Source organism: Octopus bimaculoides, chromosome 24, assembly GCF_046866305.1.
Source record: "Octopus bimaculoides isolate indiv1 chromosome 24, ASM4686630v1, whole genome shotgun sequence".
NCBI lineage: Eukaryota > Metazoa > Mollusca > Cephalopoda > Octopoda > Octopodidae > Octopus > Octopus bimaculoides.
In genome coordinates, this window is record NC_142951.1 from 33,915,737 (window position 1) to 33,942,455 (window position 26,719).

Sequence of the window (26,719 nt, forward strand, 5' to 3'; positions counted from 1 at the left end):
TGAGCTGAAAGAAGACCCCCCAAACTTCTTGGTCATCTGAATGAAACATCGTGGCGGAGATGTCCACAACTTCATGGATGAAAAGAAGTTCATGAGAGATGAAGCTGCAAACCATCAAATCTCACCAGTGATAGCATACAACCCTTCCCAAGTTCCTTCAGCAAGAATCCGGTTTCCAGCATGGTCGTAGTCTAATGATTGAAACTATAGCAATATATACATGTGCACATACATACATACATATATATGCACATATACACACATACATAGATTTATATGTAATGTACGCATCGTATATTGTACTATGTTTATATGGGTATATAATAGACTATACATGAAACAGTATGCAATGTAGATGTGAGAGAGAGAGGGGGAAGAGGGGGAGAGAGAGAGAGGGAGAGAGAGAGGGGGGGAGAGAGAGAGAGAGAGATGGTTAGAGGTTGTGAAGAGTCGAGTCCCGCCACACTGCAGAAACATCACAGTAAAGTTGTATGATGTTGCAGAGACATACAAAGAGAGACAGAGAGAAAAGGAGAAAGAAACAGACCGAGATAAAGAAGGAGAGAGAGGGAGAGAGAGAGAGAGAGAGGTGGGGGGAGTTAAAGAGATAAAAAGAGAGAGAAAGAAAAAAGGTGAACATGAAAGAGATAGACTGCTGTGTGTGATGAGAGAGCTTGTGTGTGTGTGTGTGTGTGTGTGTGTGTGTGTGTGTGTGTGTGGAGGGAACGGAAATTAAATGTAAATCTCCAAGTCTATAATAATAATAATGATTATTATTATTATTATTATTATTATTATTATCTGAGTACGAATCAATCTGACAGATTAAGTAGGTAGATAGTGAGCTAAGGACAAGAGGGGAGAGTATATATAAAACCAGACAATGCTAATATACACACATCAGTGTATATGGAAAGAGGTGCGTGTGTGTGTGTGTATTACACACACACACACGTGTATGTGCTTGTGTACATGTAATTTAGCCTTGTATACACAGAAAATACTATGCAATGAATGAATTTATTATTTATTTATATGTGTGTGTATACAAAATATACGTATATTCTATATAGGTTATTCATGTATACAAAAAAAATACAATATATTGATGTATACATAGAAAGATATACTTACATAATATATACAATACAAAAGGAATATTAAAAAAAAAAACAAGGAAATAAAAATGAGATTGTAAATGTGTGTCAAAGGTCACAAATATAGCAGACACAATGTGTGTTTGTGTGTATACATACATACATATCCCAAATGGTTCCTGGTTCAATCTCACTGCGTGGCACCTTGGGCAAGTGTCTTCTACTATATAGCCTCGGGCTGACCAAAGCCTGTCTATATATATATGTATATATTTATGTATGTGTGTGTGTGTCTGTCCCACCGCCATTGCTTGACAACCGATGCTGGTATGCTTAAACGCCCCTCCCCACCCCGAAAAATAGCAGTTCGGCAAAAGACACTGATAGAATAAGTACTAGGCTTCAAGGTGGTGCTCTAGCATGGCCACAATCAAATTACTGAAACAACACAGACAGACAGATAGATGGAGTTAAACACAGGTGTTAATCAAATCTTTATACTTCCAACACAAGAAAAAAAAAAATACAAGATGATCGTAGCAAGAGTTCCTTTCATCTTAGTTTCTTGACTGACCTAGGGTTAAACAACAAACAGTTTCAAGAATTTTAACATTTGATTTTGGAAAAAAATTGTCGACATAAAAACGTTTTCCTCTTGCAACCATATCTCCATAAAATCATGAAGCTCTCCATTCCTTAAAAACAGAGAAACAGGATATATTTGATATCATAATTTTTGGTGCTCTAGTTTTGAATAATTGTTAGAAAAAAAAAGAAAGAAAAAAAATGGGATGGTCACTAGTAAAATGTCTAATCATGTTTGCTAGAAATAGCAGCCAAATCTCTATATAAGTCATTAAAGTCTACTGTCTTAAAAGAAAAGGTGGATGAGAGGATATGATTATTAGATAATTAGATCCTTGGTCTGTTGTTTCTCAATAAATATTGAAAATGAAAATAGAATTAACAACACGGGACGGTCAGATATAAAAGAACTTTTGTTTGCTAGAAATAATAGTCACACCTCCCATAAATCACATACTACCAACTTATGTAGATGGTACATAAGATAATGTAGTCTTAGTGAACATCTAGAACTATTCAAATTAGTGTGTTCTCGACGAAGGTCAACTCTGGAATTAATTAACAACCTCGTTAAACACACATTATTAATTAACTTTATATGTATGTTTGATAACAAAAGGCAATGTTCCACCTAGTCCCATGTTTTGCTGTTTACTCTTACTATTGTATGTTTTTGTTACTGTTGTCGCTTCAGAAAGAAAAATGGCGTGGGAAAAATGTATTTTCATTTTGTTAAACCTAACTTTTGAACTATTGTTTTTTTCTTTTTGTTGGAATAACTACAACCTACCTTCTAGTTCTGGGTGGATGGACAATTATATTTTGAGAGTGTGTGATTGTGTGTCGCTAACCACTACACACATTTTTTTTTCTCTCCTTGTTTCGTTCTGTGTTCCTTTCTGTGGAAGAGCATAGGCTTGAAACATTAAAGACTTTTTCAATTCCCGAGCGTTATACTAATACATCTGTTTGCTTTCTACACCACATGTCTTTGTCTGTTGTTTTTTTTTTGTGAATTCTCCCTATATATATATATACATACACACACATATATATATATATATATATATATATATATATATATTTAAATTCCATCATTTTCTGCATTGCATTGATATTGTCTATCTATATATATTTGTGTATTTTGGAATTTTATTTCCATTTTATAGAGAATTATATGTATTTATATAATTTTTGGATGCGTATTTCAATTATGTTCTTTTAGTCTTCGCCTGTGTTGCCTCCATAATAATATTATTTCGCAAATATATACATACATATAGGAAAATGAAGAATAAGGCAGAATGCTAAACTGGAAGCATATTTTAATAAAGATTTCTAACCGGCTTTCATTGCGTAGCAAATTTTCAAGAAGAGGGAGAATGAAAATGTTTTTTACAAAGAAGTACAAAATGAAGAAAATAATATATAAAAAAAATAATATATAAAAAAATAACTATACCAATACATTATATTGTCTTTGAGATTTTGAAGTTCAATGGTAATCCATGTAGGTAATGGTTGGAAAAATAAGGATGCATGAGAATAGAGAGTTGTGTTAGGTTTGAGAAAAGGGTTAAAAGTTTGTGTTAAGCAGGAAGTGTGGTGTCAAAAGAGGAAGTGTGTGTAAGGGGAGACAAATGTTTTTAGTTGGAGTTATGAACTCTTTTTCAACAGGAACTTCCTGTTGAAAACCTAACACAACTCTCAATTCTCATGCATCCTTATTTTTCCAACCATTACCTACATGGATTAACATTGAACTTCAAAAGCTCAAAGACAATATAATGTATCGGTATAGTTATTTTTTTATATATTATTTTTTTTATATATTATTTTCTTCATTTTGTACTTCTTTGTAAAAAACATTTTCATTCTCCTTCTTGAAAATTTGCTTCACAATGAAAGCCGGTTAGAAATCATTATTAAAATATGCTTCCAGTTTAGCATTCTGCCTTATTCTTCATTTTCCTATTATTTCTCCATGTGCAGTTAACACAACCCCACTATTTACTGACTACATACATATATATATATATATATATATATATAAAAGCACTATTCGAACTTGATCGATACCAGGCCCGCCTGACTGGCTCCTGTGCCAGTGACACGTAATAAGCACCCACTACACTCTCGGAGTGGTTGGCGTTAGGAAGGGCATCCAGCTGTAAAAACACTGCCAAATCAGATTGGAGCCTGGTGCAGCCGCTGGCTCTCCAGACATCAGTCAAACTGTCCAACCCATGCCAGCATGGAGAACAGACGTTAAACGATGATGATATTTATATATATATATATATATATATATATGTTTGACTCAGCCTCACATTTGAAGTCTTGTGGACATGTAGAACAAGTCCAACCCCTTCTCATGCTCGAAGACATCTGAACGAGTTGGACATGTCCTACATATCCACAAGACTTTTAGTGGAACTAAGTTAAGCTGTCAATAAATACATGTAACTAGAAATGCGTTGAGTGCTACTTCTTTTGTTTGTTCACACACACACACACACACACACGGTTTGTATAGGCAGGCAGAGAAAGTCAGACAGAAAGAGTAACAAAAGCAATTATACACACAAATAATCACAGACATACACAAACAAATATATACACACACACACACATATATATATATAAATGCATCCACAATACACACACGAATCACACACATCAGTACAGAAATATATAAACATCAAGGTATATGCATATATTACATGCATGCCCATAAACACGTTTGTTTCATATATATATGTATATATATATATATATATATATATATATATATATATATATATATATACACATATACACACACATATATATATATATACTGTTGTGTCTGGGGTGAGTCATTCTCTTTTAGTGCCTTATTTTTTAACACACCCACAGGTAAAGTTTCCACTCATTTACTTATTTATTTTACCTGGAATTTTCGAACGGACAGAGTCAATGACTTATTGAAAAGGTTGCAAAGCACAACGAAAATTTTAAGGAAAAATAAACAAGTAAACGAGTGGAAATTTTACCAGTGTGTGTGTGTTAAATTATAAGGCACCAAAAGAGAATGATTCTCCCCAGACACAACAAAATATGCTTCAACACACGAACTCACATAAAGAATCTTGCAAACCAAATCCAAAAACGAAATCTGTGTGTGTGTGTGTGTGTGTGTGTGTGCATGCGTATATGTATGAATGTATGTATGTGTATACACACACTAACACATGCGCACGCACACAATACAAACAGCGGATGTATATGTAGAGAGGGGGAGGAGGGAGAGGAGACGCGGTAAAGGAGTGTAATGAACACTCATAAATAAATAAATAAATAATAAATAAACGAAAAAAAAAAGGTAAACACTTTCGAAACATCAAAATAAATCGTATTTCAAATACAATTTAAGAAGAAAAAAAAATTAATAACAAAGCCAATATTCAGGTGAGAATTACGTACCTGCAATTGCCGCCGACATCTGAAAGTGCTTCTTGGGGTCGCCTCTTCAGTTTCCTCGTCGTCCATTGCCTGAGATCCAACAGCAGCAGCAACAGCGGCTTCACTCTTCATCCGTCTATAGAATATATAAAAAAAAAAGCCAACAGAACATTATTATTAAAATCGTCGTCGTCGCCATGGCTTAATTAGAAGTTCCCGAGACAAACTCATTAAGGATGATCTAACAGAGAGATAGAGAGAGAAGGAGGGAGAAAGATCGTCTTAATAACAGAGAGAGAGAGGCAATAATAGAGGTAGATAGATAGACAATTAGATAGATAGACAGATATATATATATATATATATATATATATATATAGATAGATAGATAGACAGACAGACAAATAGACAGATAGATAGACGGATAGGCAGACAGTTAGTTAGAGAGAGAGAGACAATAATAGAGATAACAGATAGTATCAATAGCAGAGAGACAGAGAAAGATAGTATTAATAACGTAGAGTGAGAGAGAGAGAAGAGACAGACAGACAGTATTAATAACAGAGACGATGGTCTTAAAGGTGGTGCGATTGGTTGGCTGGTGGTCTTTTAATGACTAAAACCTAATCATTTATTACATGACGTCCAGCTTTAGTCTTCATCACCAACATCATTCTCTCTCTCTCTCTCGCGGCCACCTCCTTCCCTAGTCTAATTCTTTAATAAACATGACCTTTTCGCCATTTATACAATCAGAGACGTTTCAAATACGGTTAATATTGGAAGCGGTTTTGCTTTATGATTCTTATAATCAACATTTGACGACTGTTCTTGTAAAACCTACATTATCATTATTTTATGTTGTTTTACCAAAGCCCTTGTGGCTAATAAAAGACTGAATTATCATTATCATTATAGGTTCATTCTGACTTTTTATATTAAAAAAGAAAAACAAATTGAATTCGAATCGTTTAGCGTTTTTTTTTTTTTATCACTCCTCTGCTTTGAATGAAGATAGAAATTCGGTTGTCTTATCTGAATATTATTTCTCAAGACTTAAGGACCAACGAACGACACAACCATATGTTGACTGTATTATTAAATACACACACACACGAAACAGCAGATTTATATATAAATACATACACATACAAAAATACACACACACAGACACGTTCATGAACACACATATACCTCCACACAAATATAATTACACAAAACAATGACATAAAAACATAAATATTACAAACTCCTCTATACTCGCTTTATTTCACCATCACGCTATAGTTTTAGTGTCCACCTTTCCACGCTTGCATGGGTCAGACGGAGTTCGTTGAGGCAGATTTTTCTACAGCCAGATGCTATTCTTGTCACCAATTGAGGTGCGCGCGCGCGTGCATATATGGATATGAACACACACACACACACACACACTACACACACGTGTGTAGTGTAGTGTTGAATGAACGAATACATCCACCCTTATGGTTGAAGGTCAGAGGCCTCATACACACCCACCCATCCTCACCACGCACTACAGTCTCACACTAGGGTCCTCGTCCCTTCCTATGTAGTCTTTGATGCCATCACGCCATCTTTGTCTTTATCACCAGAAGACCCTTTTTTTCCATTCACCACCCAACCCCAGAAACTTTGAACCTTGATAATTCTTCCAGATTTTGGTACCAGACTAAAATTTTCTTTTTGTTAGGGAAAAGGAATTATTGGATTATTTGATAACATTGCCCCCACCCCTCAACAGGTACTTGTTTTATCAACCCTAAAAGAATGAAATGCAAAGCTGACCTCAGCAGAATTTGAACTCAGAATGTAAAGAGAAGCAAAATGCCACTAAACATATTTTGTCCTGAATGTAAAACTTGAAGAACTGCTGCTAAACATTTTTCGTCACAGTAACAGATCCACTAGCTGAGTCCTGGTATTATTACCAACATATTACAGTTTTCCCCACCTGACCACCACCGCCACCACCATTTATTCCTCTTCATCTTCTACAAGACTGACTCTTTTCTTTTACCGGTCACCCAACTGATCCAGTGTTTTGCCATAACTTAGCAGTTCAGCCAAAGGGACCGATACAGTAAGTACCAGGTTTAAACCCTATGATAGACTAGCCTTCTGATCAGGGGAAATGTTGGCCACCTAGCCTAACCAGATAAACAGCTCATGACATTTGCAAGTGGGGCCCAGTTAGAATTTTCTTCAGGTCAAGCAACCCATCCTGCTCAAAAAGTCCCTGAATAAGGGTCGTTTAAAGATGATAAACAAAACACCCATGTTTCCAAGGGTAAATTATTCAAACCTCAAAGAATTCCTCTCAACACAAGGCTTATGATGCTCCCCCACTACTCCTGCTAGTGATCAGAGATGTACATATCATCAGCCACTAAGGGACATGCTCAGCTAATTGATGTCAGTCACCCTAAGGCTCCACACTTCCCACCCATATATTATTAATGACGATATCAGAGTCTTTTGGAGTTTCACCTTGACGCTTTTGCATAGGGTCCAAACTCTCCATATTGTACTAAGAGACCTCAGGGTTGACCTTCCTGCCCCGAGTCTTGCTCCACCTTCCTAACTGCAGTCCTCTCTTTGGTCAACAATGGAACCCAGGTATTTGAGTTCTTCGACAGGAGTTAGCTCAATTCCTTGATACTGTGTAATAAACTTCTCCGGTTCTCTGGGTGCTTTTATGTGCCACCAGCATGGGTGTCCTTTGCGTGCCACCAATATCTGCCACGACTATGATTTCACTTGATATAGCTATCAAACTGTTTGATCCTCGCCTGATTAAGATGACCCCCCCCCCCCACAAATCTATACGAAACAAGCCACCACCTCCCAGACCCTGTGACACTTCAAGTTACCAAACAAGTCAAAACTCTGCCAATTCTTACGCCAACTAGAGAATATCCGTGGTTTTCTTTTTGTTATTTTTGGCTCACATCATAGCAAACTTCTTTCTTCAGCAATCCCATCCCTTACTGAACCAAAGACAGTGGCAGCAACCCAATATTTTCTTTTAATACTTATTAAGGATTTATTCAACACTACAAAGTTACTCCTCATATGACTGCTAACTTTTTGAAGTAGGCTTTTTTTCCCCCCCACCAAGTATGGCAGACATACAACGATTATAATTTAACTTGTATCAAATTTCTTGGTACTTACACAAGATCCTGAAATGAATACTAATTTTCAAAAAAAAAAAAAAAAAATATGGTAACCCGTTAGCGTTTATAGTGGTCATATCCAGCTAAAATAGTCAACCTGTTTTTAGTCCGAACTGGCCAGATTTGGCCTCTCATACTTTATCCTACACTGTCATTCTAAAACTAAACGATCACATCATTGAAATTTATGTGTACATAATATCTATAGTGTATTGTGCTTTTAAAGTGTGTGTGTGTATATGACCAATATCTGCCCAGTTGGACCTCATGTTTCAAGCACACACTACTCTTATTCCAAACCTCACACAACTCTTTCACTTATTCAGATTTCAAACATTCTGTTTCTAATATACACCACTCCAGAATTCCTTCCCATACTACCATTAAATCCACAAACAGGATTTTTGCCGCTTTTTTTTTTTTTATGTCCTGTCAGACCATTCCATAAAGTTGTGCATTGCAATGTTTTGGTAACATGAGTTTATATCCTTCCTATCTCCAGTTCTTAACACCATTTAGAAATCAAAGTTTTGGCTTTTGTTGCAATACTCTTGCCATTCCTGTAAATAAAAAGGCGTCCTGATATAGTTAGGTGTTGACTTTCAAGAAGCTCACAATGTTGCATTGCTGTTTTTTGTATATTAGCCATGATGTTCAAGACTTAGAGCCTACATGATGGCAAAATATGCTTCAGCAGGGCGTGGCATCTACACAAGACGACAATTAACTGTGCTTATTCCAATCCAGACTGTTACCATGTCTCCAAGACCGCTTCCTATGCTCACCCATCTCTGATGATGACCATCTACAAGTGACTTCCTGACTTTCAGCATTTTTGTCACATCCACTTCCACTTGAATGATTAATTCCTGGCACTGCAAAATCTCACCTGTCTTTGTGAAATATTCTTTTGTGAGATACACATTAGCTTTTTTTTCCTTTTTTCTTTTCTAATCCACCACAGACCATACTATGTACTCTATACGTACTCTTCTGTCACCTCCTCCATTTACAGGTATGACTATGAGCCACATACCTCTAACAACTAAGCCACACACCGTCACAAGTGACCATAAAAACCTCAACAAAAGACCATACTGCAAACACCATGCCTTGAAGTTTTCTCCCAAACTAGTTGTTAATGTTAGTTCCTGACTCAATTTGGTCCCGATTTCAATGGCCCTCTTGGTATCATTTAAGGGTACTCTAGGGATAAGACTAAGGTTCCTGCTCCCTAGCAGTTGGTACCTGCTCTTCTAACCTAACCCAGTAACACCCCCTCCTTTCTTTTCCAACTGGAGTACTCATGTATCTACATGTCCCTCTATATCTCTATTCTTTCATCAATTGGCATGAAGCCACCAACTGAAGGGTTTTTTTTTTTGTGTCTTGCAAGTTACTCAGTGACCCTCTTTTGCTGAGCCGTTACGTTATGGGGACGTAAACACACCAGCATCGGTTGTCAATCGATGTTGGGAGGAGGGGGACAAACACAGACACACAAACATACATATATATATACACACACACATGCGACGGGCTTCTTTCTGTTTCCGTCTACCAAATCCACTCACAAGGTTTTGGTCGGCCCGAGACTATAGTAGAAGACACTTGCCCAAGGTGCCACACGGTGGAACTGAACCCAGAACCATGTGGTTGGTAAGCAAGCTAAAGACGCGTGACCTAGTGTTTGGGGTGTTGTACACACGACCTTACGATCGTGGTTTCGATTCCCAGACCGATGGTGTGCTGCGTTCTTGTATAAAACACTTCATTTCACATTACACCAGTTCATTCAGATGTAACTAGGTAACATCTGTGTGTGTGTTGACATGATGCGATGGTTGTAAACAAACGTCGTGTATATATATTTACTTCTCGTCTTCCGTGGAAAGCATGTCAGGCCACGGAGAAATATGACCTTACTTCGTAAACAAGCGATGGTTAGCAACAGAAAGGGCATCCAGGCGTTGAGCATCTACCTCAACGGGTTCTATCTAAGCAATGCATGTATGGGGTCAGTGACCACTGAAAATGTACGTTTTCAATTATCGCCCTTACAAGCAAAAAAACCGACAAGAACAAGATTTGTCGCATTTGGCACAAACAAGCACCAGAAATGGCAATGGACAGTGGTGGGGGCGGGCGGAGCGGTGAAGAGGAGAGGAAATTCAAATCCACCGCAATGTTTTATTCTATCACTTCCTCTCCCCCACACCACCACTATCATCCACAGTGACACCGGAAGAATTAAAGGCCAAAGTTGATCTCGGCGGAATCTGAACTCACAATCTAAAGATCTGAAATTAAATACCACCTGCCATTTATTTTATTACTTCTACCAATTTATTTTTTTAAAAAAAGTTACCGCCCACCAACCAACGATGAAGGGAAGACAAGCCCGATCTCCTAGAAATAGCAGCCAAATCTTAAAATCGCACTGTTTTTAAAAGAGCATTTTGGATAATGTGGTACAGGTTTGTGGGCATATATGGGAGAAAAAAAAAACCCCGATAGGATTGTCACGGCTGTAGTGCTGTTGACTGGTCATATTGCCGGTTCGATCAAGATGAAGCCACAAGGATCACCACCTGGGTTAAAGACCACGGATTTTGTGGGGGAGGAAACGTTATTTAAATCCGATATCAATACTTAATCGGAGTTTTTTATCGTATCGACGGCCAGCCACCACACCACCCTAGAAGGATGAAGAGCAAATCCGACCTGACCTCGGTGGGATTACTGCAAACAGATAACATTAATCGATACAAAGTAGTTAAATAAACAAAGACAAAAAAATAATAATAATAAATCTCTACGTGACCCATCGAGTCTATACGTGGTGGTTAATCTGGTAGAAATAACAGCTAAACCTCTTTCGTATCACCAAGGAGAGGGCGTACACGTTGACTATTAAAGTAATAAAGTAAACAACCATGTCTGATGATCTGAAAATAAGATGAGACGAGGATTAAAGTACATCAAACCGGAGGATTTGCTCGATCATGACTGACCAGCTGATTTACAACAACAAAATTAAAATTTACACGAACGACCGACCACTTAGAGAAGAGAGAGGGGCCTATGTGGCAGCTCGATGTGCTAAAAACAACAGCCAAACCTCTTGACTCATACCCATAGTCTTTAAGCTAAAATTCAAAACTAAAAAGTCAGTGCTCATTAGATAATGCAGTCCGGTGAAGATTACGCATGGCAGATGCATAGAAAAGATGTGACGGGCATTGCTAGAAAGCTTTCAATTATTATAGGACGTAAGTGTTATAAGTGGGACTAAACAGCATCTATATAAATATATTTATATACATGAAGCTAGCCAACCAGGAGGGGATGGGATAGAACCAGGATGCGTAGAGGAATTGTTTACAAAATGCCCTATAAGGCGACAGGGACAATTTGCGTAATATATATATATATATATATATATATGTTAAATCTCTGAACGAGGTATATACACATACATACATACATACACAGACGTGTGTGTGTGTGTGTGTGTGTGTGTGTGCACAAAATTTGCTAAGTATAAAGTTGGAGAAAAAAATATATATATAAACGTTTGTTGGTCTTCTTGTTTTGCAAAGCTTGGAATCTCTACATTGAGATGTTTATACTTCTCTAATTCTTACCCTAGTGAAAATACATTTAAGGGGCGAGAAAAGGGTTGCTTATACAAAAGACGAGGTAGCATATAAAAACAAAGATGACGATTCCCTTTAATTTTATATCTAACTCTCTTGTCTTGCTTTGTGCATTACAACTGTACTATTGGTAAATTATTACTTTCTACTCTAGGCACAAGGCCCGAAATTTGGATGGGAAAAGGGGGGCCCAGTCGATTAGATCGAACTCTAGTACGCAACTGGTACTTAATTTATCGCCCCCCGAAAGGATGAAAGGCAATGTCGACCTCGGCGGAATTTGAACTCAGAACATAAAAACAGGCGAACTATTATTGTAACAAAGATGTGCTATATAAATCCGTATTGGTCACGTATGTATATTATACATCACCGGGAGGTGGGGGGGGGGGGGGGAGAAAGAAACGCATTGAAGACCACAAATTCTATAACATAGCTTCCCTGATTCAAGTAAAGAGCTTCCACAACTCAAAAGAAAAATATTGTTAAAATTACACGCATTATATATATATATATATATATATATATATATATATATACACATATATACATATATATATACATATATATACACACATATACATACACACATATATACATATGTCTGTATATAAATAATAACAGCAAAACGTTATTTCTTTGTGTGCTTATATATATATCTACACACACACACACATATATATCTATATATATATATACAGAGAGAGAGAGAGAGTAGGTTGTGACTTGGCACCAAACGCTACAAGACATCAGGAAGCTGATTCAAGTTTTCTTTAAATGAAGAAATATTGGCGTTTGGTCACAGTCGATCAGGGGAAAATAAAGTTTACAATAAATTAAATTAATAATAAATCACTGCAATATATACACTTTGTAAATTATATACATGAAATTTATAAATATATACGTGTACCGTATAAATATAGACACAGTGTGTCTGCATATATATATATATACACACAACCAAGTGTGTGTGCGTATATATATATATATGTGTGTATATATACGTGTAAATATATAGACACACACACTTGTATATGTCTAAATATGCATATACACACATTCATATATATATTCATTTTAATATAAATATATGCATGTACACACATATATATATATATACATGCACGTGTGCATATGTAAATATACATACACAAATGTTACACATATCCACAATTATAAATATCTATATGTACATACATTGAAACATGTACACACACTTTAATACACAGCTAAATACATATATATACACGTACACAATACACATCTGCATAGGCACATAAACACACATACATGTTTATATATATATATATATATATATATATATATACATGCATATATATATACACACAAAAGCACAGTATGCATAGAATATTATGAACACAGATTTATAAATATAGTTATATGCACATGTATAAATGTCATAATATAGTAGTATATATAAATATAGAAACATCTATATATGCACACAACTATATATATGCAACCATATATATATAAATACACACGTATATAAATACACACATATATTGGTATATTTATATATATAAATACATAACTAATATTTGTATATATATTACAATTATATGCACGAATATATATATATATACATGAATATTAAACTATGTTTCTGAAAATGCTGAAAATAATAATGAGAAGCTGAAAAAGAGAGAAGCAAATGAAATGAGAAAGATTTTAAGAGAGGGAAAAAAACAAAGGTTGATCTATTTATGAAAGAAAGACGAAATAACCTTAATCGAAGCACGCCAAAACCATGGTTATTTTCGCCAAAGAAATCACCGTCGCACTTGCTGCTGCTGTACACCTAGCTTTTCTTTCCATATGTCTTACATCCCTCTCTATCTATCTATCACCATCTCACTTTGTTCATCTTACTCTCTGTCTTTCTCTTAACTCTCTATCACTTCTCCTCCTTCTCTACTTACTATCTATCAACGACTTCTCTCTACTGTCTATCTGTCACTTCTACTCTTCCTTACTTTACTTTCTATCTATGACTTCTCCTCCTTCTCTCTTTACTATATCTATTCCTCCTACTCTGGCTTTCTTTACTGTCTATCTATTACTCATACTCCTTCTCTCTTTATTAACCATCTATCACTTCTACTCTTCCTTACTTTACTTTCTATCTATGACTTCTCCTCCTTCTCTCTCTACTATATCTATTACTCCTACCCTTCCTTTCTTTACTGTCTATCTATTACTCATACTCCTTCTCTCTTTATTAACTATCCATTACTTCTACTCCTCCTTTACTATTTATCAGTTACATTCACTCCTTCTCTCTCTACTTGCTATCTATTACTTCTCCTCCCTCTTTTCTTTACTATCTATCACCACTCCTCCTTCTCTTTTTATTATCTATTACTTCTACTCCTCCTTCTCTCTTTACTATCTATACTTCTCCTCCCTCTTTCTCTATTATCCGCTATCACTCTTCCTTCTCTCTCATTATCTATCTATTACTTCTACTCCTCCTTCTCTCTTTACTATCTCTCTTACTACTCCTCCTTCTTTCATTACTATCTATCTAATACGACTTCTCCTTTCTTTTTACTGTCTATCTATTACTTCGCTCTCACTTTTCTATTACTTCTCTTCCGCCTCTCTATTATCTATCTATCACTTCTCCTCTCTCACTAATATCTATTTCTCACTTCTCTTTCTACGATTACTGCATTTCGCTGTCTATTGCCTTTCTATTACTTTTCCTCCATTTTAGTTACTATCTGTCTTATACTTCATTACTATCTATTATTACTCATCCTTCTCTCAATCACTTTCTCCTTCATTCTAACCTATTACTTCTCCTTTACTATATTCCATTACTTTCTCAATTTCTTTATCTTTATCTCTTTCTCTTACTTTTCTCAATAATGACTTCTGGGGGACGCGGTATTTCGTTATGCAACCATAATATACAATAAACTATATTAAACGTTAACAAATATTTATTTTTCTCAGTCTTTCTTTCTATTTATACATTTTCTATCAATCTTTTCTCTATTATCTATTAACCCCCCCTCTTTCTCTCTTATCTATCAATCGGTTCTCCTGTCACTATCTCCTCCCATCCTCGTTCTCTTTATACTTACTATCTATCCATTACTTTCTTCTCCCTCTCATATTTGAGTTAATATTTCTATCTCTCTCTTTCTCCCTCTCTTTATCTTTGATTACTATTACACTTTGTATATCTCTCTCCCTCACTTTCTCGCCTTCTCTATATGTTTATTAATCTATTATTCCTCCCACCATCCTCTACGTTTACTATCTATCTATTATTTTTAATGCCTGCCTCCCTCCCTCCTATGCTCACTATCTATTTATTACTTTTCCTTCTATATAACTTTCTCTCTTTCTCCATGTGTTTACTATCACTCTTTTCCTCCTCTCTGTTTTACTCTCTTCCTTTTCCTCTCTATTTCATTTCCTCTCTTCCTCCCCCTCTCTATTTCTCTTCCTATTCCTCCCCCCCCCCTTCGTCGCTCTCTATTTTTCCTTCCTCTTTCTCTCTAGCGTTTCTTCGACCTCTTCCTTTCCTTTCCTCCTTCGATCGCGACTGCAATGACATTAGTAGCGTTAACACTTCCGGTCTTCCATCAATTGTGCATTCTCCTCGGCACCCGGACCAGCGTGTATAATAATAATAATAATAATGTATTTCCAACATGGACACAAGACCGAACATTTGGAGGGAGGAGGTGTAGTCGAGAAAATTAGCCGGTCTTTATGAACCCCAGAAACATTAAAAAGACGAAGTCGACCTCAGCAGGAATTGAACCTTGAAAATAAAGGGGCATAACTTAAGGCCACAAGATATTTGGTCTGTCGCTCTACTGACTCTGCTATCAATATAATAGCAGACGGTCACATGTAACAGCTTTCATTGCGTCTGCGCAATCTGCTAAAAATAGCAGCCAAATTACCCCTTTTTTTCTTATCACACCTCATTATCTTAAAAATAAGGGAAGGGCTCATTAGATAAATTAATTCTTCATACCTCTTCAAAGGCGGGATCGTCACGGCTGGAGTGCTTTTCATCAAGAAGTTTGCTCATTCAAGGTTGATTTGGTGTTAAACAAAAAAAAAAAAAAAACATTTCTCTTTAGACCCCTGGAGGATGTAAGATGTAGGCGACCTCAGCAGGATATGAACTCAGAACGTTATGAGGCTGAATTTGGCATAAACCATTAAGGTTTTGCATTATTTAGTCACGGCCCTTTACGCCCCGAGTTCAAATCCGGTCGGGGTCATCCTTTTGGGGGCTGATATAATACATACATACATACATCAGGCGTAGTTGTGTGGTAAGAAATTTGCTTCCCAACCACATAGTTCCAGGTTCACTCCCGCTGTGTGGCACTTTGGTCATGTGTCTTGGGCCAATCAAGGCTTTCTGAGTTGGTAGACGGAAACTGAAAGAAACCTGTCTATATATATATATATATATATATATATATATATATATACATATATATATATATATATAAGCCACTTCTTTGACCAGCCAATATCAAGTGGAGAAAAGATTGGGCCAGTGAGATGGTGGAGAGGCCACTAGCATTTTGGGACACTGTCATATTCTCTGATGAGTCCAGATTTGCTGTATTTCCTGACAGTGGTCAAGTGTGGGTCTGGAGATTCTGTGATCAAGAAGTTGATGCGATAAGATTACAGCCAACAATGAAACATGGCAGCTTTTCTGTGATGGTCTGGGGAGCAATTTGGAGCAAAGGTCAACCATAGCTGGTGGAGTGTGAGGGAAACATAAACTTAGATAAATATGTGTCCATATTGCAGAAAGGACTCCTTCCAATTTTCTCTGGTGGTGAAATGATTAAAGAAGACTCTTTATTTATGGAAGATGGGGTTCCTTGTCACACAGCTAAAATGATCTATAGATTTTTTAAAAAACCAACGCTGTGTGTAGGCGACACATGAAAGCATCTACCTTGTCTTTTTTCCTGGCCAAAATAATGAATTTTTTTCTGTTCACACACACACACACACACACACACATATATATATATATATATATATATATATATATATATATATATATATATATATATATATTGTGTTCTTGTCCCATTCTGTATTATATATATATATATATATATATATATATATATGCATGTAAATGTACGTGGGTGTTTTGAAAATGATCCGAGAATGGCATTAAAAAGCTTCCATGGCCAAGCGAGTCACCAGACATGAACCTCTGGGGCATAATGAACAGGTCACTTCATAAAAAGAACAAGGAAACATCCTCAAAGCCAGATCTTTTGAGATTGCTGCATGAAACTTGGCAAGAAATTCCTCAAGAGAATATTCGTCATCTGATCAATAACATACCTAATAGGGTCCTTGCATTGAATAATGCAAAGGGCATGTCTACGAAATATTAAATATTCACGTTATTAATAAATAGTTTGAGTGTAGAATTTCAAATTTAAATAGATTCTAATGATTATAAGGGTGTCTATTTACTTCTGTCGTGTGTGTGTGAGTGTGGGTGTTATTAGTATTTAGCAGAAGCAACAGAGTGACTCAAAGGCTGAGAGTTTCCTGCATTGGCACTTACCAAACATTTTGGTAAGTGTCAACACACAAAATTCTAGACTCTTGAGTCACTCTGTTGCTTCTGCTAAACACGAGAGAGAGATAGACAGACAGACAGACAGACAGATAGATAGATAGATAGATAGATAGATAGATAGATAGACAGACTAAATGACTGACTGACAGACTGATGGACAGATAGACAGACAGACAGGCAGACGGATGGACAGACAGATAGATACACACACACACACACACACACACACACACACACACACACATGCACATTTACATATATAAAAATATACTCATTAATTAATCTGAATTATTTATCATTCCAGTCTCACAGATAATACAAATATTGTATCTATAATAGATTGTGTTTTTGATGTTGTTCCATACTTTATTAGTCAATTGTCTTACAAAATAATCTATTACATACAATCAATTATACATAACAAGGACATGATCTGTCAGTCTGTCACACATACACAGGCACACACATACACACACACACACAGATACATGCATCCATTCATTCATCCATCCACACATTCATACATACATACATACATACATACATACATACATACATGCTCATTGATCCCAGCATTCTGTTCCCCACACTCTCTCTCTCTCTCTCTCTCTCTCTCTCTCTCTCTCTCTCTCTCTCTCTCTCTATGAATATGAATATATATATATATATATATATGGGGGGGGGGGGCTGTGTGATAAGAAGCTTGCTTCCCAACCACGTGGTTCCGGGTTCAGTCCCACTCTGTGGCACTTTGAGCAAGTGTCTTCAACTATAGCCTCAGACTGACCAAAGCCTTGTGAGTGGATTTGGTAGACGGAAACTGAAAGAAGCCCAACATGTGTATATATATGACTGAAACAAGTAAAAGAATATTACTATCATCATCAGCATCATCGTCATCATCATCATCATCATCATCATCATCATCATCATCATCATCATCCTTTAACGTCCATCTCCCACACTGGCATGGATTGGATGGTTTGCCCTGAACTGGCAAGCAAGGAGAGCTACATTGGGTTCCTGTCTGATTTGGATTGGTCTCTTCCTAGCATGACCCTTCCTAACACCAACGACTTCACACCGTGTCTGCTGGGTGCTTCTAACCCAGCACAGACACGAATGCATTTTTACATGGCACCAGCACAGGATTCTTGCAGATATATAAGATAAAGGCCATATCAGCCTTTACCTTTTCCTTGGATAACATCAGTGACATGGAGAGGAGAGGCTGGTATGCATGGATCCATAAACAGCCTTGCCTGAATCCCAGGGTCAGGGGGTCTTTACCCTTTATTGAAGGAAGATATATATTGGTTAAGAAATAAATTATTTCAGAGTTCAAGTCTTGGTTTGTTCCTTTGCTATTTTACAAACACACAGGGAGAATTCATCTCAACAAACATGAATACTAATTTGCATATATAATTTATTCAATAAATTAAAATTCATTTTAATTTTCACTAATTTCATGTCCGTCCTATTCTGCTAACACCACTTCTGGTCATTTCATTTATTTTTTTTCTCTCTTTTACTCTTTTACTCTTTTACTTGTTTCAGTCATTTGACTGTGGCCATGCTGGAGCACCGCCCTTCAGTCGAGCAAATTGATCCCGGGACTTATTCTATGTAAGCCTAGTACTTATTCTATAGGTCTCTTTTGCCGAACCGCTAAGTTACGGGGACGTAAACACACCAGCATCAGTTGTCAAGCGATGTTGGGGGAGACAAACACAGACACACATACATATACATATATATATAGATATATACGACGGGCTTCTTTCAGTTTCCGTCTACCAAATCCACTCACAAGGCTTTGGTCGGCCCGAGGCTATAGTAGAAGGCACATGCCCAAGGTGCCACGCAATGGGACTGAACCCGAAACCATGTGGTTGGTAAGCAAACTACTTACCATACAGCCACTCCTACGCCTATGTTTGCATTCTAAAATAACATTTATCTGAACAACGATCAAGAGTGTTCCAGCCGTGGCCAACACTCCTCCCTACTCCTTTATGAATATCTCAGACTGTATTATCCAACATGTCTTTTTTCACTTAAAGAAAACAACAACAACAGCAGCAACGACGAAATTCAGTTGGACGTGATTCCAAGGGGACTTTGCTGCTATTACTAGCATCTTCATGCGACCGCATGGCGGCTCCCTTTGTCGTCTGCTGCACTCATAGAAACCGAAGTGTGATTCATTGACTTGCAATGTCGGGTCCATTTTTGCCGTGGGAAAAGTTATTTTCGATAGATTAACATTTATTTAGAGCAATGGGAGGTAGGAAAACCAGATATTTGCTTCTTGTCCAGCCATAGACCGCAATGATATGTAATCTAATGGACGCGCCTCTATGGGGTCGCATGGTCTGCTAGAAATAGTAGCCACGCACGCCCGTCTCAGATTGCACTCGGTCCATCTTAGAAGAACAGGAAAGGCTCATTGGACAAAGTAGTCTTGTTTTTTAGCTTTTTTTCTTTTATCGTCTGCTTTTTTATATTCTACTTGTTCCGGTCATTCAAATGTGGCCAGGATGGAGTTTAGTCAAACGAATTGACCCCTGTACTTATTTTTTTTTTGTTTTTTTAAGTTTGGCATTTATTCTATTGATCTCTTTTGCCAAACTGCTAAGTTATAAGGATATAAACAAACCAACACCGATTGTCAAATGGTGGTAAGGAACAAACGCACACACACACATACATAGACTTGTGTATATATATATATATATATATATATATATATATATATATATATATATACATACTCACAGATATATAAATACATACACACACATGCACGCATACACACACACACATACACACACACAAAGGCTTCCACACATTCTAAGATGCAAAATACGTTAAACGTAAGATGTGTCATCAATGGAGCAAAAGAAAAAAAAAATGTTATGGCAATCTAGTAAAAAAAAAAAAAATGTACATAATATATACGTAATGGAAAGAAAAACGAAAGTCTGAAATTTAATCTCTTCGTGTAATCTGAAAATATTTATATTTTAATCAAATTGCAATTTTCGGCATAACTACACGTGTTCTCCCCATTCCGTACCAACGACTTTGCCTTCTCATAACTTCCAGAAAAACGGATATCTTTTAACGAATTTTTTTTTTACAAATATGCTTTGTATATTCTAGAATTTGTTGTGGAAAAAATTTTCTGGAGGGCGGGGAGGAGTATTTCTGAAAATTTACAAAAGTCGGCTTTGTTTCCTCATAAATTTCAGAAAGAAATGGTTAATTTTTGTTAAGAAATTTTCTACAAATACTTTTCAGATGGTGTAGATTACAATTATATCGGAATTAAATACACACACACACACACACACACATATATATATATATATTGCGCTAACACACATAACACAATTATTTTCGAAACTACAGGCTTCATTTTGTGATGTGTGTAAGTATATATGTATCCGAGTACACATCCTTTTTTTTTCCATATTGTATTCCAATATAATCATAATATACACCAACTGAAAGGTATTTGTTTAAAATTTCATACAAAATATCCATTTTCGGCAAGTTATGAGGAAACATTACCGTTTCATGAGAATTTTCCGAAATTCGTCTCCCCACTCTCAGAAAAACACTGTTTCACAAATTCTAATGTAATCGGAATCTACACGATCTGAAAATTTCATCCAAAAATACTCATTTTTTTTTTTTGAAGTTATGAAGAAATAAAGTCAGGGAATGCACACCTGTGCAGGTGTCCCAAAATTCTCATTTATAGAACAAATTAGATTCGTAGATACGTGTTCTGCATTGTCGTCGCATTTTTTTGTTTTTCCCTGAGCTAAAATTGTACGTGCCAAGTGAGCCATGAAATGCTATGAGTGATTAGCAAGTTCATGAATATAATTTTCCATCATGTACTTCGACTTATTTAGCTCAACCATCGATCCCATATAATCACGTTCGCTCAGTCTTTTCCACGGCATTCGTTGTTGAAACCATTGAAAAAAAAAATCACTATTTTAGCTCGGAAAAAGTCACATTTTATTTAAATACCAACAATTAAAATGATACAAAATATAATTTTAAATCAGTTTATGAGTTACAGTACGTGACTTATACACAATGTATGTTTGATGGCATTACACCAATGTAAAAAAATCCTTCTATTAAATTCCTTAAGCTGAAGTAAGACATCGACAGTCATTTACTGACCATACATGAGACGTACAGATTTAAAAACCCTTCATAGTATCGTGGATATTCAATATCTTTAATGTCGATACCACGGGTAAACTTGCCACAGTCTTGTGGTTCTCCCGTCGAGCAGCACAAATGGAATGTTCTTATAGCTGCACATCGCGCTAGCCAACTCTTATTTGATGTCCGTTACCAACATCATTCTGCTGTCCGGTGACATTTTTTTTTGGAGACTTTTTCCTAGATTCGTCATTTCGGTTGCTATTTCTGCTACAACTAAGACTTCACCTGCATGTACGATAAACGTGGGTGTAGCATCATTCATTTACAGTGTTAATGAAATAATTTATTTATTTATATTTCAGTTTCTTTTGTTTCCTCTTTCACTGGTCGGTCTTTCGTGTATGGACACAAAATGGCGGACATCGAGATGAAAGCAAGTAGAATGACAGTACGGAAAAGAAAAACGTTAACAAATCACCAATAAAATGTAACTGAAAGTCACGCAGCATCATTCTTTGTCATACACACATCGTTAGGTTCTTTGTTTGTTTGTGTGTGTGTAAACACAGAGGGTGGCGCACGGAAAAAGTAGCCCGGGTTCGGCAGCATAGTGTAAATACAGAAATTAATTTATACACTTGAAAAAGCTCCCAGCCTTTTGTTTGCAAATGTCATTGTATTATTTCGACCACTTGTAACAGCTATTCAGAAGCCATGTGCAGTAATTTACTCGTTTGCACCTGTCACCCACTTTTAATTACTGTACACACGTGAAATGATATGGCTTCAACTTTAAGCTTTTCAACACTCGTTGGCATGACCTCCTGCTTATGTGAGACTGATGCACCAATTAATGTGTGGATTTCTTTGGACTTGGAGTAATCCTTTGGCGAATGTCTCTCAATAGCTTCCTGCGGTCGAACTGTAGGGTCTCTTTGTTTTGGGACATTGTAGACAGACCCTGTAACGTGTCACTTCTTAACTAACATCTCTATCGTTCTCTTTGCCGGTAAGCCTTTACCCGGAAACTTGACTTCAAAAATTTCACACATTTGCTTAACAGAACTCATTCTCACACATACTTCCGCAATCTTCACTCCTTCTGCTATTGAGTACGTCTTGATGCAGAAAAGGCCAGATATGTTCATTCGATTGCAATCTTGCTATCAGCTAATGTGGTGAGGATGCAAGCAGTCGACTATAATGCGTCATCTTGGTTCAGCAGTTACAAGCAGTTGAAATAACACAAAAGCCATTTGCAAACAAAAGGCTGGGTGCTTTTTCGTGTGTGCAAAAGAGACCGACAGAATAAGTACTAGGCTTACAAAGAATAAGTCCTGGCGTCGATTTGCTCGACTAAAAGGCGGTACTCCAGCATGGCCGCAGCCAAATGACTGAAACAAGTAAAAGAGTAAAAGACAAGACAAACTTTTAATAAAACGACTGAAACATTTTTGTATGTCACATATAAAAGTTATGACATAAATTGCGTTGCGATTGCGTACACAAGTCATTAAGTTATCCGCTAGTTAGTATTAGCAACTAAAATACGGGGTGCGGCAGAAAAAGATCTTTCAGATTCCCATTCTTCATAAACGTTTCAAGAGGAAACAAGTTCTATATATCAAAGAAACGCATTTTCAGCAATTAAAAATAAAATGGTAAACCATTAGCAACAAGAAAACGACATTATTACCTGCCTAACACCTGTAATGTCAGAGCAATCGCTGTGCAGAATATGGGAGCTTTTTCTGTCTCGCTCTGTATTTGTTTTATTCATGAAGCAATGAATTTGAATGAGATATGAATTTTTGGGTCAGCCACATACAAAGTCATTATTGTATAAATTACGCAGGAAAGTCTTAATTTGTCAGTTAATGAGCGACTTTTGTTTTAATTAACATAGCAACTTTTTTTTTTTCAAAATTAAGTGTGTCATTTTGTTTGCTTGAGTCTTTTTAGTCGAAGAAATCGACCCCAGGTTTTATTGTTTTTTTTTTTTACCTTTTCTTAAAGTTTGGTTATTTTCATACGTACATACGTCACGTCACAAGGTTTTGGTCGGCCCAAGGCTTATAGTAGAAAACACTTGCCCAAGGTGTCGCGCAGCCAACTTCTTATCACACAGCCAACTTGCACCCAAGGCCATGTATATAGACAGATGTAAACACCTTATCTGTACACACAATATTTCAGTCAGAAATAGAGGGATGAGCTGAACTAGTTTCAGCCCAGTGTTGGAACTTCATAAATAACTGGACAGCCCTGTTCGACCCATCAGCGAAGGAACTGCTTATAAAAACCATCATTGCCGAAAGCCGAAGTAAAGTGGATAGATCAATTTGCATATATCACACATTATTGACAACTAGCTGCATCGATAAATTACTGTTGCGTTAACTATGTTTTATTCCAATGTTATTCTATTGTACTGCAGTATATATATATATCTATAGATTTTTAAAAAAACCAACGCTGTGTGTAGGCGACACATGCAAGCATCTACCTTGTCTTTTTTCCTGGCCCAAATAATGAATTTTTTTCTGTTCACACACACACACACACACACACATATATTGTGTTCTTGTCCCATTCTGTATTATATATATATATATGCATGTAAATGTACGTGGGTGTTTTGAAAAGTTCCTGAGTTTTGGGGTGTCGCGAAAAGCCAATTATATATATTATAATGGTATAATTACTATGAAGCATTGTGTAGAATATATTGTATAAGGGATCGTGGGTAAGGCCAGAACAATGCAAAGTAAATGTGCAAGGTAAATCCCAAGAAAACAAATATGTGAATTAATGTAGACTTACCTTGCATTCAATATTTCGGGGTTATGAACCCATTTTCAAGAAACTGGCGAAATATTGAATGCAAGGTAAGTCCACACTAATTCACATATTCGTTTTCTTGGAATTTCAGAGTTTTCGTCCACCAAATCCACTCACAGGGTATTGGTCGGTTCAGGACTATAACAGAAGGCTCATGGCCAAGGTATCGCGCATCGGAACGGAACGCAAAACCACCTGCTTGCAAAACTAGCTTCTTCACCATACAGCCACGACTGTGTCTGAAAAAAAAAAAAAAAATTCACCCGGAAAGTTAAAAATGACGAGTAAAATTGATAACCATAAAGTGAATCTTGATAAGAATAAATTCTTTTATTGCTAAACCAAGACGGAAAATAGCACCCAAGACTTCTTACAGGAACTTCTACGACTACAACTAGAAGGGAGAGAGGTATCCATAAATGGGTTAATTGACTCGAATGTTTACAACTGAGGGGGCTGCTCTAAAGACACTTAAGGACCAGGTGGTGTGGTTAAGCAGGGCGATGATGTGTTAATTTTAATAGGGCAAGAAGAAAATAAACAGGCTGTATGGTAAGAGGTTTATTTCCCCACCACATGGTTCCAGGTTCAATCCTATTGCATGGCACCTTGGGCAAGTGTCTTCTATTATAGCCTCCGGAAATTTAGTGGCAGCCCTTTTCTACTGCAATACCAGGCCAACCCGTGGCAAAGGCGGAGCAAGCCCCTAACTCTTCGCCTCGTTCTAAAAATCAATTTAACATCGATGGTCCCTAAATAGGGACCGTATCAGATATTAAGCTGATAAGAACAAATACTACACTTTGATCTTAGCCGGAAGTCCGAAAAAAGTATGATGCATGTATGTATGTATGTGTGTGTGTGTGTGTCTTTGTGTATGTGTTTGCCCCTCCTCCACCGACCACTTGACAGCCGATGTTAGTTTGCTTACATCCCCGTAACTTAGCGGCTCTGCAAAAAAAGAGACCGATAGAATAAGTAACAGGCTTAAAAAAATATTGGGGTCAATTCATTCGACTAAACCCCTTCAAGTTGGTGCCCCAACATGGCCGCAGTCCAATGACTGAAATATAAATCGTAAGAATTGAAATATGTTAATGAGTCGGGTAGTGGAATGAAGCTTGTTATTCTCTTACTGGTTTCAGTCCTTAGACCGCGGCCATGCTGGGGCACTGCATTGAAGAGTCTTTTAGTCAAATGAATCGACCCCAGTCTATAAGCCCGGTACGTATTCTATCGGACTCTGTTACCCAACTGCTAAGTTACAGGAACGTAAACACACCAGTTGTCAACCAGTGGTGGGGGACATAAACACAACGACATACACACACACGATGGGCTTCTTTCAGTTTCCGTCTATCAAATCCACTCACAAGGCTTTGGTTGGCCCGAAGCTATCGCAGAAGACACTTGTCGAAAGTGTCGCGCAGTGGAGTTTAAACCTAGAATCATGCGGTTGCGAAGCAAGTTACTTACCACACAGCCATGCCCGCGCCTAAATTGATAAAAATTAAGCTGGTTTTTTTCATTTTATTTTTAATTTTTGTAATTTTTAATAAAAGTGTTAATTACGTAATTATAGTTTTGCAACTTTCAGAATTTTTCTGCTGCCAGGATATTGTAGTAAAGGTACTTGAAATTGTTATCTAATATTTTCCTGTTTTCAAGTGGGATGTTAATTCCAGCTATAAAACGCCGCACAATTAAATCCAGCTTTCCGTTTTCCCCTCCTCCACCTCACATCAAGTGCTCGGTTTGTTTTCTAAATCGTTAAAACGTCTAAGTCCCTCCTTCTGGCACCACGTGGAGGCACAACGACGTTATTCAGCTCAGCCCGTGACTGTTGCACTGTTGCTGCCGCCGCTGCTGCTGATTTTGGTTGCTTTGCTTACCGGAGGGAGGTTGTTGGAAGATCTTTACGTCATTCTAAACTAACCACCCCCTCGCTCCCCTTCACTCTCTCACTGTATCTCTACCTTTCGCCCTTCCTCCTTCCCTCCCTCCGTTTATATCTCTGTCTCTATCGCTCTGCATGAGTGTGTATGTATGTGTACATTCAGTAATAGGTTGAAGACA

At 37.0% G+C, this 26,719-nt stretch overlaps 1 protein-coding gene and 1 non-coding gene across 2 annotated transcripts in view; both read right to left on the bottom strand.

The window, feature by feature from the left end:
- LOC106870280 (uncharacterized) overlaps nt 1-13,830 on the bottom strand; it is a 34,164-nt gene extending 20,334 nt beyond the window's left edge. The window contains exons 1-2 of the mRNA XM_089340756.1: nt 13,734-13,830; nt 5,148-5,262 (exon numbers count right to left, since the gene is read on the bottom strand). The gene's annotated coding sequence lies outside the window, so the exon portion shown is untranslated. The remainder of the gene's footprint in view (nt 1-5,147; nt 5,263-13,733) is intronic.
- An 11,454-nt stretch (nt 13,831-25,284) lies between these two features.
- On the bottom strand, nt 25,285-25,477 carry LOC128250833 (U2 spliceosomal RNA). Its single transcript, XR_008266807.1, has one exon. It is a non-coding gene; the product is annotated as a U2 spliceosomal RNA (small nuclear RNA).
- Between the last annotated feature and the right edge of the window lie 1,242 nt (nt 25,478-26,719).